This window comes from Lathyrus oleraceus, chromosome 7, assembly GCF_024323335.1.
Source record: "Lathyrus oleraceus cultivar Zhongwan6 chromosome 7, CAAS_Psat_ZW6_1.0, whole genome shotgun sequence".
Classification (NCBI taxonomy): domain Eukaryota; kingdom Viridiplantae; phylum Streptophyta; class Magnoliopsida; order Fabales; family Fabaceae; genus Lathyrus; species Lathyrus oleraceus.
Window position 1 is genome coordinate 172,207,590 of NC_066585.1, and position 16,954 is coordinate 172,224,543.

Genomic DNA, 16,954 nt, shown 5'->3' on the forward strand with positions numbered 1-16,954 from the left:
AATTAAAATTACTTTTGATTAATTTTAATCTGAGGATTAAGATTTGAGTTGAAAATTAGGTTAAAATCTAATCTAATGGTTAGAAATAAATCAAACTAATCAAAGAAATCATGTTATAGTTACTCTTTTTTTTCCATTAAAATCTATGTTAAAAGAAATCTAAGGGAACATGCAATTCAAGGTCAAAATGACAAAATAACCCCTAAAAGATAAAATGATCAATTGTGAAGCAAATTTATCTCTAATTAACATCTAAATAGAAAACTACATATTGATTAATTTTCCCAAATTCTAAAATTAATTAAAATCTAACTATTTTAATTTCTAAACTAACTAAAATTATGTTAAAATTCAATAAAAAAACTATACAAAAAATTCCAATTAATTCCTAAATTCTAATTAAACTCTAAATCTAATTTTAATATCCCTAATTAGCCTAATTAATCCTAAAAGTTAAAAGACAATGGCAAAACAAATATTAAAAGAAATTAATATAAAAAAATGCAAAAATAAAATGCAATGGGCCAAGGGAGTGTAGGCCCTGGATATAGAGTGCAAAATTCAGTCATAGGGACTTTGGACCCAACTGAATAAGCCCAAATACCAAGAAGTGTAGTTGCATTCAGCAAGTATGTTGCTAAGCAAAACATGGGTGTAGAAAGCAGAATATTGGGCTTAAAGGCTAAGCCCAACAAAATTTGCAAAGGGGCATGTGAAAAAAATTTCAGCAACTCACTCTCTTCTCTACACATCATCTTTCAATTCTCATGTCAAAACAAAACCACCACCAGAGCTCCGACACCATCACACCGGAGGCGGTGGAGTTGGCCGGAATCAAGAAAAAGTATCACTTTCTTAGTCCTCTCAACCTCTTCTATCATAATCTCTCATCTATTCTAACTACTGTAGCGGTAAACTCATGATCATCAAGCTATGGATAAACTTAACGTCAATAAAACCAGAGTTGTCACCGCCCTTTTATTGTTTCCAAAGGAAAAGAGAAAAATACGAACAAAACCCAAAAGATAAGAAGTTTTCAAATTAAAACTAATAAAATGTCAGAGATTACAGGTAAAGGGGTTGGTTACATAGAGGAAAGGTGTTAGCATCCAAAGTATCCTATGTACTCCTAGAGAGCCCTTTTTATGTGTGCGTGTGTTTTTGGTATAAATGATGTTTGATAAAATAGAATGTGGGGATGAGAAAATAATTCATTGATTATATTTTTGTGTTTGACAAGACCTTCGGTCTTATGCCTATGTACCAACATAAAAATGAGGGATCAAAATCCCGTAGTTCGTGGTAAAAATTTCAAATGAGTTGATGAATTGCTTTTAACAAAAGTTTAATAAGAAAAGACACAAAAGACCAAAAATTTGAATGGAGTTTTTAGTTCTTTTTGTCTTTTGAAATTTGAATTAATATGGTTAAGTTTGTTTGCAAGTTTGATTTAAGAAAAAGTTTAAAAATTCAATGGCATAAGGCCAAAAATTTTAATCATTAAACAATGTTCTAAGTTTGAAATTACAAGCAAAGAAAGGTTTTTGAAAAGAGAGAGGGATTTTGAAATTTAAGAAGTGGGAGGAGATGAAGAGGTTATACTAAGCACAAATTAAAAGTTAAGAGTTGAAAAGATCTGACCAATGGAATGTAATCCAACAAACAAGAATGTCATATAGAAACCCATTTTCCTTTGGACTTTAATCAATCAATAAGCAATGAGCAATATCTAGACATCATGAAGATCAAGGCATCAAATAAAGATAGCCACATCCAAGCAAGCACTCCAATAGCTAGCAGTCTTCATATGTCTTCCAATGTATCACATGAAATATTCTTTGATCAACTCAGAACAAAACATCAGACATAGACAATAATAGCAAAATAACAATTAAGCACAAAGACATAGTAACAGATGAATCAAAGGCACTCAAAGGTATTGTATCAGATGAAGGCACAATTCAAGATAGCTCGGTCTCAAAATGTTGGCATTGGCCAAGTCCTTTAGCATAAGGGAAGTTGTCTAATCCTAAGTCCAAAAGCTCAGATCAAGTCCAACAGTCCATAAAGTGTTTTTTAGGGTTTTTCCTATTATTAAATGTTTTAAGGTCCTAAGACCAAAAACAAAACCAAAAGCAAGCAAACAATATATATAATCACAAGATATGACTCAAATGAGCAAAGTGAAAAAAAAGGACTTAAACATAAACAAGTTACATGAAATGTAAATGGTAATAGATGATAAATGACTGAAATTTAAATTGCATAAAGTAAAGGACTTGAAAGTAAAGCAATATTAACAAGAGTTAGTTAATGGTTAGTCAAATGTTAGTGGTGAATTTTAATTGATTAAGTCATTATTTGGAGAACACTCAACCATTCATTCACAAGTATGAATCCTTAAACCAAGCCATCTTCCATGAGAAGGGCTCCAACTTGGATAAATCAACAAGTATGCCACTAGCTCCCATGAAAGGAAAAAAGGTCGAGTCTCCATACAATGCCATGAAGAATGAGAGACTTACAATCTCACTTACTAGAATGATATGCCTTGAGGGTCAAATTTAGCTCTATGTTAAGCAATCGTAATTGGACTTATGTAGAAGTCACAACTATCCGAGGTTGGGCAATAAAGATATAGGTGTTAATGCATGTTAGAGATTTGATACAAAGAATCAAACTCCTAAAACATACCACACACTAAAAGAAAATGGAAATGACCTATCTCAGTCATACTTGCATTGATTCATCTAACACAAGGTCATTGATGAACCAATTAGCCTTTAGACATTAGAGACTTCATTGGTCAAATGAGGGAATGAGGAAGAATATGGATGAAGATGAAGAGGGAGGGGGGAGATAGAAACACAAATTGATCATGAGAGGAATTTCATCTGATCAAAACCATTCATTCATTTTGGGAGATGAAATGTATATTTCATCAATCCCCTAAATCCAATGGTTTTGATCCAACAAAAGTCAAATCAACCATGAACAAGGCCCAAACAGAAATTCAAACATCACAAGACCATAAAAATGGCTCAACAATATTTTTAAAGATTTAATCAATTAAAAATAAATTTAAAAATAAATTAAAATACATTTTAATTTGGACAAAACCTCAAATCCCTAAACACCAAATAAATGGCCAATGGATTTATCCCAAGTCAAACAAGGTCAAAGGACCTTAGACAAAAAATTTCACAACTTTTAGAAAGTCAGAAGTATTTTTAAACAATTAAAAATATGCACAAAAACATTTAATTCATGAAAAATGCCAAAATTAATCCAAAAAATAATTTTAATTCAAAATATGAAAGAGAAAAATATTTAAATTTTTTGGGTGAAAGTCCCATATTTTTTGGATTAAGAATGAATTTATTATGAATTAAATAAAATAAGGCAATTAAACAGAAAATACAAAAAAACAAAAAAAACAAGGGTCATCAGATCTCCCCCATTAATTGAGGTGGCAAATCTGATGGCCACGCGTGTGGTGTCCACCAAACACACTAGTAAAACGCGTTACAAACATGGTCATGCAAACAAATGGAACTGATTTAAATGTTTAAACATGATCAAAGGGATGGGAGAGTGTCAACACACCACCGGAGCTAGGGCTCCGGTCATCTTCTCCGGTGGACCTCACCTGACTGGTCCACCATCAACCTTCACTAAAATAAAAAGTGCATACACTAATTTGAAGAGAAAAATGCCAAGAGTCCAAATTTGTCCTCAAAATTCTCCAATTCTCACTATATTGAAAGATACGTGGAATTGAAAATTGAGGAGTATGAACTGAGTTGCTTCGATTTGACCTCAAAGCAACTCAATCTTGTTACCTACATTGGTAGGTCTTCAGACAACCAAAGATCAAGCAAAATGGTGGAGAATTGAGGGAGAATCAAAGAAGAGAAAAATCTGAAAATTCACCTTTGGTTTGCTTCAATTGAGCTCGATTTTCCTTTCAATTTGGCTTGGCTTGCATCTACCTACTTGTAGGAGATGGTATTGATGATTAAAAGGCTTGGATTCTTGTAGTTCCAATTCCAAAACATAATGAGAATTGAAACTCAAATTTTTAAATAAATCTTCAAGATTATCCTTTTAATGGGGTTTAGGGAAGAAGCAGGTCGAAGCTTGGGCAAGAGGGTCCTCATTCTGAGCTCAAGGGAGATGTATTTATAGCCATGTTCATTGCTTTCCACACACTTTCAAACTTTGGCCAAAAATAGTAATGTGATGTGCATGCTTGCATGGGCGTGTTATAAGCCCATGAAATAATGTAAACAAATTCAAATTCCTTTTCAAATGATGTTGCAACTTTAACAACGGACCATGCAATGTTGAAATGAAAATTGATCACAAATCTTTTCAAATGGGGCCATGCATTACACCCATGTGCAGATCCTTCAATCTTGGTCTAAATGAGGTGATCTTGGACATATTGGAAATGTGACATAAAGGGGAACAACTTTCATGTTGAACACTTTTCCATTTAAAGCTTGGATCATGGTGAATTTTGAGGTGGAAGTTTGAGAATTCAAACATATTTCAAAAAAATTCTAAGTACCGAGTTAAATGACCACTTCTTCCACCTTGAATAACTTTTGCTATGAGCTTCAAATGGAAATAGTTACTTCACCAAAGTTGTAGATACTTCATCCCTATTCAATTTGGTCACAAATTTGACCTTATTTGGGTTTGGCATGAGGGAGTTATGCATTTTAGATGTTGAGGAAAATTGCTTGTTCAATGATGATGACCCAAAATGACCTATAATGCTTCCTCTTGGCACATGCCATTGCAAGTTGAATTTTACATTTCTCAAAGAATCATAGTTTGATAAGACATCTTGAAATTGATCATGAAACATGGATGTCCTTCATCTTATAAAAATTGAGCAAGTTATGGTCCTTGGAAGTTGACCTCCTAACTAGGGCACAGATAAAATGTCATATTATATTTCATCATAAAAAATGACCTTTCAAGAAAAACTAGCTCTTGATATCAACATGAAAGTTGTTTGTAATATCATAAAGAGTAACTTTTCTCTTGGAATCATTTTCATATGACAAATATTATAGGAGATAGGGTCTAGGGAACCCCAGTTTTGACCAGTTGACTTTCTCTGGTAAACCACCTTGAACCTACTTGCAAACTTGAACTTTTCTCTTGGAACCATTTTCATATGACAAATATTGTAGGAGATAGGGTCTGAAGAAACTTCTCTTGTAGAAGGTTCTAAAGATAACTCAGATGATATGGAAATGGACTTTAAAATTAAAAGGGTTCAATATCTGGCCACAAAGAACAAGAGATTCTTTGGAAGAAGCAGTCGCTTCCGAGGATCTGGCTCCAGAGAAAAGACAGATGATCAGGAAATGGCCTTTAAAATTAAAAGGTTTCAGTATCTGGCCAAAAAGAACAAGAGATTCTCTGGAAGAAGCAGTGGCTTTCGAGGATCTGGCTCCAGAGAAAAGAAGGATGATCAGAAAGGATACTTGAAATGGAAGAAGCATGGTCACTTCATTGCTAGATGTCCTGAACTACAAAAGGACAAGTCAAAGAAGGGAAGCTTTCAGAAAGATAACTTCAAGAAAAAATTCAAGAAAAGTCTCATGGAAACATGGGATGAACTTGATAATGAAGATTCAACGTCTTGTCAGGCACCTTAATAAAAAACTTATTTTTAGTTCTTTCTCTTTTCCTCTCAAAAAAATTAGTAACTAGAAGAAAGAGTCGTACCTCGAAAAATACAATCATTCGCGAAGCGCATCACACGCTCGCAGAAGAAAGTGTTCAAACAGAGTCACCACAAAACTTTATTTATTCCAATTAAGAAATAAGAAAATATCGATAAAACCTTTGAAAAGAACATGGTCGTTGCAACCATATTTGAGTTCGGGAGTCGATTACGCAAGGGGAATGTATTATCACGCCTCATGTTCATTGTACTCAACGAGAACATTTTAGTTTAACATGCAATTAGATGTTAGCTTATGTTATTTGTTTTCTTCGAGTTATTTAAAAGTGTAAAAAGAAAAGAAAATGGGTCACAATTTCTTTTATTAATGTGTCTGACGAGATTGTTAGTCTCGCTCCTACGTATCTCCGGGTGCGATAGAGAACAATGTTTATTTGTTGGTCAATTTTAGCGAAAGCTATTTTGTCTCAATCGACGGAAAAACATTGATTTCTACCCAAAAAATAGTTGAGGAGCGGGCGCTTGCATCACATTGAATGTATTTCTACATATCAACATTCATGGGAAAACATCACTTATCTCAACTCACAGGATTATGGACGAAGCATTATTTTGCACCGTCTTGATACAAAATACCCTTCATTTGTGAAAAGGTTTGAAGATCATCGCACGATGGAGAGAAAACAGTTTGATGTGTTGAAGGTTTTATAAGTGAATGGCGAACGCTCGATGAGAACGAGACATAAGCCTTAGGAATAATCATTCGGGGCTCCACCAGAGTGCTAGATTCTAACGATCCTTTTTCATTCAAAGTATTTAAGAAATTTGTTTGATGGACAATGAACGCTCGATAAGAACGAGACGTGTGTCTCAAAATCGATTTTTCAATGGTTCCCTTGGAATGCTAGACTCCAATGGTCCTTTTTAGTCCAGGTTTAGTAAGTGTTTTAGGAGCAAAAGAAAGAATGAACGATTAACCCAAAACATGTGCCTCGGGACCAATCATTTGAGGATTTCATCGGAATGCTAGACTCCAACGCTCGTCATATTTCACGTTTGTTTTAAGAAAAAAGATTTGATATGATGTTTAATTTAGAAAAAGTCACTCGATATTTATTGAAGTTTGATTTGCACAAATTCAAAATTAATCGAAAGAAACGAGCTTTTGAAAAGACTACTGCTTGACACTAGATCAAGGATTTTAATGTGTTTGAAAATATTTATTCAATTATTATTTATTTAATTAATTAACATAAAAAAAATAAAAAAAAAATAATGAAAACACAAAGGAGGGAGGTGTAAAAGTATTATGATATTATGGGATTAGTAATAATAAAAATAGAAGTGAGCCCAAGGCCCAAGTGAAATTCTCAAACTCTAAATTTCCAAAAAAAACATAGAATTGAAGCAAATGCAAACAAAACAATAACAGTAAAATAAGTGCATCAAATGGGGTCCACTTTCTCCTACTTTGATCTCCATATGTAGTATTAAAAAAGAAAAAAAAATCAGATCTCAAATTTTAATCGACAAAAATGCATGATGTAACACCCTTCTAAAATACCCCAAATATTTAATTAAAATAACAATATATCAATCAGAGTAAATATGCAATTAAGGGTGTCACACAATCATTTCACACCATTCACCATGATAACTGTCATGCTCTTTTATTAATACAAAACATAAAGCATTTGCACAATACGCAGCGGATAGAAATCAAATCAATCATGCAAAACATGTAACACATTACATGTAAAATTATTCAACAAGGTAAAACATCTCGTCCCGATGTTACATCTATCAGAGCATGACCCACTAAGGAGACTACACTAGACTCCAAGCACTAGCTTCTACTCAATCACTGCTCGTTACCTGAAAAATAGTTGTAAGGGTGAGTTCCTCAATCGATATAAAAAGCATTATAAAATATCATGTAATGCTAAGTAAATAACACATTAATCACCTTAATCATATCACACATTCGGTAACGGCACATCAACTCAAATATCATACTCAATACCAACACAATTCATACTCATACCCAATGCCAATACAAACACACGTATAATATTGGAATACATCCATTCATATTATACGCCATACATACATTATGCAATGAGACTCCATGCATGCGGTACCGACTATTCGTGAACATATAGTTCACCTCACCGATCAAACCCAGATACGGCTACCAAGCCCACTAGTCCCACTCATTTGAGACCTAGTGACTCACTCACTAATTCCTCACCACGGAAATTAGCTACCACCCCAAGGGCCATGCTATGCACGCTAATTCACCTAGCATGCAAACATCAACAACAGTTCATAATGACTAACTCACTAATTCCTCACCATGGGAATTAGCTACCACCATAAAGGCCACAATATGCATACTAAATCACCTAGCAATGCAAAATCACCAACAATAATCCACAATGGACATATGCTCACACTCTAAGCCATAAACAGTCCATTCACAATTGCATACATAACATATACATTCACAGCATTATGCATACCATCATACATTCATCAATACACGTATCAAAACATCATATCATGTCAAATAATTAATCACAGTATTAGCACACTCCACTAATACCTATACTGCTCAAAACAGCGGAAATTAATCCCTATTACATCATACGCCAATATAGGCCAAACACCAATTATGCACACATTATTCAAATATTAATTTTTCACTTTTCCAACAGTGTTAACCGGTTAACGTCCTGGGTTAACCGGTTAACGCAACACAGAACACGCTTTCTGGCAAAACTCAACAGTGTTAACCGGTTAACGCCCTGGGTTAACCGGTTAACGCAGACAGAACAACAATATTTTCACAACCCACAACAGTGTTAACCGGTTAACGCTTTGGGTTAACCGGTTAACGCAAGCAAAACAGCAATACCTCACAATTCCTAACAGTGTTAACCGGTTAACACCCTGGGTTAACCGGTTAACGCAAGACAGAAAGCTGTTCCTGCGCTAACACGAAGCAGAATGCAGAATTCTCCGCATTTTCCGCCGTTGGAGGACTTCCGGACCTCCGATTCCGATTCCGTAAAAAGCTATACGTTCGGGAAATCACAACTCACACAAATACAGATTCAATTACAGCTTTAACACAACTTATCCAACACAATTTTTCAGCATTCAACATCCCAATTAGGGTCAATTCAACGGTTCATCACTACCCATTACATGTTAATCCATAATACCCATTAAACGACGATAAACCCCCCTTACCTGAGTTAATCCGGCGAATCTTTAAGCTTCAAGCTTTTCTCTTCTCCAACCTTCTTCCTCTTGCTCTGTCTCTTTGCCCTTTTCCTCTTTTCAGCCGCTTCTCTGCTTTTCACGTAAAACCCTTTCTTTACCAAATAGGACTCTTTTTCTTATTTCCAACTTATATACTTTCCAATAATTATTATTCCAATAATAATAATAATAATAATCCAATAATATTCCAAATTATTTAATTAAATTAATAAATATAATATTAACTTAAATTAAATAATTATCTTATTTTTATCGGGGTGTTACAACTCTCCCCCACTAAAAGAGTTTTCGTCCTCGAAAACATACCTCAAGCGAATAACTCCGGATAGGACTCCTTCATCTGACTCTCAAGTTCCCAAGTCACATTGCCACCTGCTGGTCCTCCCCAAGCTACCTTCACCAAGGCAATCTCTTTACCCCGCAACTGCTTCAACTCTCGATCCTCGATCCTCATAGGTGATGTTTCAACAGTCAGGTTATCTCTCACCTGTACATCATCCACTTGGACCACATGCGACGGATCAGGAATGTACCTCCTCAACTGAGACACATGGAAAACCTCATGCAAATTCGCAAGTGACGGCGGTAAAGCGATACGATAGGCTACGTCCCCTATCCTCTCCAAAATCTGATAAGGACCAATAAATCGAGGTGTCAACTTCTTCGACTTCAAAGCTCGACCAACTCCAGTTATCGGAGTGACACGAAGAAACACATGATCTCCCTCTTGAAACTCAAGTGACTTCCTCCTCTTGTCGTGATAACTCTTCTGACGACTCTGAGCAATTCTCATCTTCTCCTGAATCATCTTAATCTTTTCCGTAGTTTGTTGAACAATCTCCGGTCCAACCACAACACTCTCACCGGACTCATACCAACATAAAGGTGTCCGACATCTTCTACCATACAAGGCTTCAAACGGTGCCATACCAATGCTCGAATGGAAACTATTGTTGTAGGTAAACTCAATCAAAGGTAAATAACAATCCCAAGCACCTCCCTTTTCCAAAACACAAGCCCTCAAAAGATCCTCTAGTGACTGAACCGTCCTCTCAGTCTGACCATCAGTCTGCGGATGATATGCAGAACTCAATCTCAGCTTAGTTCCCAAAGCCCTCTGCAAACCTTCCCAGAACTTCGATGTAAATCTAGGATCTCTGTCCGAAACAATACTCGACGGAATACCATGCAAACTTACAATCTTCTCAATATACAACTCGGCTAATCTCTCTAACGGATAATCCATTCTGATCGGAATGAAATGAGCCGATTTTGTCAATCTGTCAACAATCACCCAAATAGCTTCAAAATTCTTACTTGTCCTCGGTAAACCAGAAACAAAATCCATACTGATACTATCCCACTTCCACTCTGGAATAGCCAACGGTTGCATTAGCCCAGACGACTTCTGATGCATCAATCTTTGACTTCTGACAAGTCAAACAAGAATAAACAAAACTCGCAATTTCTCTTTTCATTCCTGTAATACCCCAAAATTTACCCTTCATTTTTCCTGAAAAGAAAAAAAAACGAAAAAAAAAAAACGAAAAAAAAAAAAATTTTAATTAATTAATTAAATAAATAAAATAAATAAATAAATAAAATATAACAAATTATTTTGGACTTGGGTCTCCCTCATTTGAGCCCATTACCCACGAAAATCAGTCTATAAATACTGAAGTTTCAGTAGAGGAAAACACACTTGGAGTTACACTGGGAGATTCACTGGAGAAAGAAGGAAGAGAAGCAAAACCCTGAGGAAAAGATAGTGAGAGAAAAGCCAACAGAGTTCAGAGCAACCTCCAAACCCTGAAAGGAACTCAACTTGTAAACCTCACGGGCGCAACTCAATCAAGCTCTCCAATCAGGTTTGCCCTATATCCATCATCTTTATGCCTTTTATTTGTTGCTCTAAATGTATGAGGTATTATGGGTGAATTTGATACCTTTTTGTGAGCCTTTTGTGAATTTTGATGGAATTATTCATGTGGTTACATTTTGATTTAGGGGCAACTCTGGGTTACCCTATTTTGTTTATTCTAACCTGTCTTGTGTTTCCATGGCATTGTTTTCTCTTGATTTCATCCTACTACTCTAACCCTTTGTCGAGTTTTGTGAGGGCTTACATGGCTTTCGCAGAGACACTCGCGTGGTTTCCCACTTTATTTGTGGGATACCCCCTGGAGTTTTATTCTGATTATTCGTGTTGACTGATTTCCTTTGACGGTCCAGCTGGAGACATTTCAGGGTTTCTTGCCCCTTTAACTGCTATAGCTTCGGATCTTTACCCGTGTGGTAATTTTTTCCCTTTCTCATACTTTATCGCTTTCTTAGCTGGAAGACCTCGATAGGAGGCAATGTTTGAGCCCCTTGGTGGCATTTTACTTTGAGATACATGTTTTGTGTTTTGTATTCATATCCCTGCAGGTAGCGCGGTTCCTTCGTCAAGGACTGCCTTTTTGCCCTCGAGCATCCCAAACCCTAAAACCCAAAGCAACACGTTTACTCCTTCTACTACAGGCGAGTAAGTCTCCAAAGGTCGAGCATCCGGTAGATTGCGTAGTAACGTTGTTCGTCCAAAACCCAATCCATAACCCCGTAGTTAGCCGAACTACGGCTTGCTCTGATTCTCATTCCAGATGAGATACGTAGGCATAAGACGCGATGTCTTAGCGAGCAGACATCCCCCCAACTCATAGGTCAGCCGAGCTACGAAGACTCTGATTCTCACATTCAGATGAGATACGTATGCAGTGGATGCGACATCCGCGCGAGTCATTTCTCTTAACCTTTTTAGTAAATAAACACATTAGGTAAACCCACACCCTTTAGACAACAACTACAAAAGTGGATCCCGTAGAGTACTATGGATGCGTAGGGGTGCTAATACCTTCCCTTCGCATAACCGACTCCCGAACCCAAGATTTGGTTGCGAGACCCCGTCTTGTCCTTTCCTTTTTCAGGTTTACTTCGAGCGTTTCCTTTCCCTCCTTTGGGATGAATAACGCACTGTGGCGACTCTTCTGTCATTCTCTTTCGCCGGTTGTTTTTTCGCACACTGTATTTTTCAGGTTGCGACAGCTAGCGACTCTGCTGGGGACATTTAAGAAGTTGACCTCTTGCTGGTCCATCTTCCCTAAGCGAGTCCCTCCTAGCTTTTGTAGTTTGTTTGTTTATTGGGTGTTCATACTTTTGTACAGTTATTTATTTACCTGCTTTACCTTATTACATTGTGTACATATCATTGTTGTATCTGTTTCTGTTGGCTGGCTGCTTGGTGATCTTTGTGAGATGAGTTCTGTCATACCCCAAAATTTGCCCATTAATATTTTAAGACATTTTGCAGGGCATTTCGACTCATTTTTATGACACTGATCTTAAAGGAACAAAGGCCCAGCTCACGAATGGTCCAATCCAGAAAATGGCCCAAACTGGCCTGTTCGCTACGCGCTCGCTACACGCTCGCCTAGCGAACGTTCGCTACACGCTCGCCTAGCGAACGTTCGCTACACGCTCGCCTAGCGAACGTTCGCTACGCGTTCGCTACCAGCTCGCCTAGCGAAGCTGACAGACAACAGAAAATTTCGGGCTTCATTCTGAGCCCATTAGGTCATGAAAAAGAGCATTATAAATACCAGCACTTCAGTAATGAAGGGGAGGACGAAAAACAGAGAGGAAGACGGACGGAAACCCTGGCATAGAAACCCGGGAGATTAACTCAGAGCATTCCGAGTAAAGAAACCCTGAAGGCCGCTCATCCGCTCCGAAGCTACCGCCGCCCAACTCCATTCGATACCAAGCTCAGTTACAAACAGGTTTGCCTATCACTAATGTTTTATGCTTCTAATCGATAATCTTTACATATATAAGGCATCATGATTAAACTTTCGGATATGTAATATGATTTCATGTATGAATTTAAGTATGCCCGAATACCCTGAATATTTGACCATGCTATTTCTGTAATTGAATGCCATAAGCCATGCAGCAGGTTGAGATTGTATTGTTCTGAAATTCAAAACCCGTGGCCGCTCGCTAGCACATCGCTAAGCGAGCCTGAAGCGAGCACTCGCTAAGCCCTCGCTAGGCGAAGCATGGGCGAACGAGACAGTGGCTGTTTTGTTTCTTTTATGTTCTGCCTTATGTTTATCTAACCAAGATTTATTACAGTTCTGCATTATTTGGCCTGATTTTTATGACTGTTGTGTTCATTTTGTGGTGCAATTTTCCATTGCACTTTATTTCGGTATTTTAACCCGTTTGCTGAATTTTGTAAGGGTTTACATATTCCCGAAGAAACGGCCGGCTAGGTATTCCACTTTATTTGTGGGATACCCTTGTGGATTTTCACCCTAAATTACCTAATTAATTTTAAATAATTAATTTTAATGTATTAATTTTAATGTATTAATTTTAATGTATTAATTTTAATGTATTGATTTTAATGTGGAGATTCACCTTAAATCACCTAATTGATTTTAAAATACGGCCTTTAAATACGTGATCTTGGACCTCTCTTTGCTGCCTTACGGTATTACGGTATAACGGTCATGTCCCGCGAATGTAGGGATACACTTAGCAAAGACCCTTCGATTAAATCATCATAAAATAAATCATAGTCCCTCGGATGTTGCCTTCGAAAATACGATTTTGTCCCTCGATGACCCTTCGGTGTAGCCTACGGTTAAATGATGATCGTCCCTGCAAATGCTAAGGTATCCTTACAACTGTTGCCTTCAATGACCTATCGATGACCCTACGATGACCCTTAAACATCCAAAGGATAAAACTACTTACTTCTCAATAGTAAGGACAGTTTTACCCTCATAAGGATAGGAAATGCCCATAACGACCTTAGGAAGGTATAACTCTCAATTACTGGATCATAACCTAAAACATTTTCCACCCCTCACACTTTGCAAGTCCTAGAAAATCACCACTTGATATACATTCATACTAGAATCATTACCAAGTTATATCCTTCTAAACTGTTTTTCAAAATCAAACGAGATAAATACTTTGTATACATTCATACGAGAATCATTACAAAGTTAAACTCTCTTTTCGAAACATTTTTAAACAATTCACCAACACTTTTCAGACAAAAAATATAAGTGATCCAGCAATTAAGAGCCCATGGATAACCATGGATACAAAGGGTGCTAATACCTTCCCTTTGTATAATGTACCTCCCGAACCCAAAATCTATTGAGGGCTTTCCTGTTCTTTTCCACCTTTCCTTATTGGATAAAAGAAAAGTCGGTGGCGACTCTTGCTATCCGCGACATTGCGATAAAAAGCAAAATATCCCAAGTCAGTTCACCGTATGACAGAACTGGCGACTCTGCTGGGGTTACTTTAAAAAGAGAGGTTACCTTAAAAAAACAAGATCACTTATTTAAAATGGTCTGATTTACTTTTAAGGGATTGCTTGGGTATTCTTGAGTGAAAGATCCTACACCCGGATCTAGTGTACCTTAGGTAAGTAGCAATAGATCATCGCGACTATCCGGCGTATACTGGAATGGTTAAAATGATGGCTACGGTTAATGTGACACTTTGGATGTCCTGATGTTCCTCATGTTTACTTGAGGAAAAATTTGGCATTCGCGTGGTGTCATTAAAGCATTAACCAGACCTTTAGAACCCTAATTGACTCATCCTAGCCATTAGAAAGTAGTGAGATAACTGACTTCGGTTCCGACTGGGGTTGGTTGAGACTCGATACTACACTTTTTGAGATTGGACTTTAGGGAAGCTTTGGTCAACCACTTGGTGTTGCACTGAAGTGGACTTAAAGAAAGGTCAATGATTTGAGATCCTTCTAGAACCCGGTTACTATTCTAGGACAGGTTGAACCAACTAAACTTCAGTGGGGAGGGTACTTACCTATGGAACTCATGCAAGCCTTAAAATTTAGGAATGATGGTTGTGTGACTTGCTTGTGCTTGTTATTTATTTAACCTCATAACATCATAACATCTTAACATCATAACATCATGACATCATAACATTGTACTAACCATTTCAAGGACTTAGGGATTTAACTTTGCTCTGTTTTGTAAGGCTATGGCTCCCAGGAAGACCATCCGGATTAATCTGGTAGCAATCTCTCCTCTGTAAGAACAAAAATTGTTCTACAACAGATTCCTTGATTTTGATGATAACAAAGGATGAAACCAAAAATGGCACCCTAACGAAAAGTTTCTAAGTGTGCAGGGTTCTAAAGAAAGAAGAAATAAATCTGATGAGGTCATCAGATGCACAACAAGATCAGATACAAATTCTCAAGTATCAGAAGCATCTAAAGTGGAATCTCGTTCTAGAAGCTCTGACTCTGGACAAAACTGCAAAGTATCAGAAGCATCTGAACATGAAGTAAAGTCTAGAAGCTCTGATTCTGAACAAATGCCTTCTGTAAACTCTGGAAGTTATCAGCGCCATCTGAACTCTCAAGAGATAATATCAGAAGCAAGATTCTCCAGATACACGAAGACTCTAATCAGATTTGTTAATCATGATGAAGTAACGTTTAAGCCAAGTTAAAGTTCTGCAAATGGATTTCCTCAATTAGAAAGAGACGTTAATCTCCACTTCCAAGAGAGAAGATACTACTTGTGGTAAGTAGTCACTTCTAAAAGAAAAAGTCTCCTGCAGAAGCTATTTATGGAATGGCGTAATTACATCTCATTATCCAGCAGATTTAACTCTACTTCAACTCCTATATAAATAGAGAAGAAATCAACTTTCAGTAAGCAAGAAATCAACTAGCCAAAACTATACTGAATTATTTCACGCTCAAGAAATCATCTTTGCTCTCAAAGAATTTCACTAAGCTTTTGCTTATCAAGTGAAAAATCTGTTCTTAAATTTGTAATACTTGCTTTCTTAGAAGCACTCTAGATTACATATCTTGTATCTATTTTTATTTGATTTCCTCAAGTGACTCTTTGTAGTCTGTAGACTTGAGAGGACTAAGAGATTTTCTTCTCTCTTAGGGGTTGTTTGTAATCTTTCAAGATTAGTGGATTAAGTCCTTGTTGAAGGCGAAATCACCTTGGCCGGGTGGACTGGAGTAGCTTTGTGTTATAAGCGAACCAGTATAAAATCATTGTGTGATTTTCTTTTTGGAAAAGCGCTTATTTTTCAAACAATTCAAACCCCCCCTTTCTTGTTTTTCTCACCTTTAATTGGTATCAGAGCTCCGGCTCTGTTATTGATTTTCAAATCAAACACTTAACCGTGTAGAGAGATCCAGTGCGAGAAAAACAAATGGCTCACTCAAATGAAAGAGATTCTTACAATGCTAAACCTCCTGTTTTTGATGGAGAAAAATTTGATTACTGGAAAGACAGAATCGAAAGTTTCTTTCTGGGTTATGATGCTGACCTCTGGGACATTGTCACAGATGGATACAAACCTCCAGTCTCAAATGGAGCTGAAGTTCCCAGAAGCAAAATGTCAGAAGATCAGAAACGTGAGTTCAAAAATCATCACAAGGCCAGAACAATACTTCTAAATGCTATATCATACAACGAATACGAAAAGATCACCAACAGAGAGACGGCTAAAGATATACTTGACTCTCTGAAGATGACCCATGAAGGAAACTCCCAAGTCAAGGAGACGAAGGCTCTGGCGCTGATCCAGAAATATGAAGCCTTCAAGATGGAAGATGACGAAGCTATAGAAGCTATGTTTTCCAGATTCCAAACTCTTATTGCAGGTCTTAAAGTGCTAGACAAAGGATACACGACTGCAGATCATGTTAAGAAGATTGTCAGAAGTCTGCCAAAGAAATGGAGACCAATGGTTACTGCTCTGAAGTTATCAAAGGATCTGAACAATATCAGCCTTGAAGAACTTGTTAGTTCTCTCAGAAGCCATGAGATAGAACTAGAGGAGGATGAGCCTCAGAAAAGGAACAAGTCAGTGGCGCTGAAGTCCAGACCTGAAAGA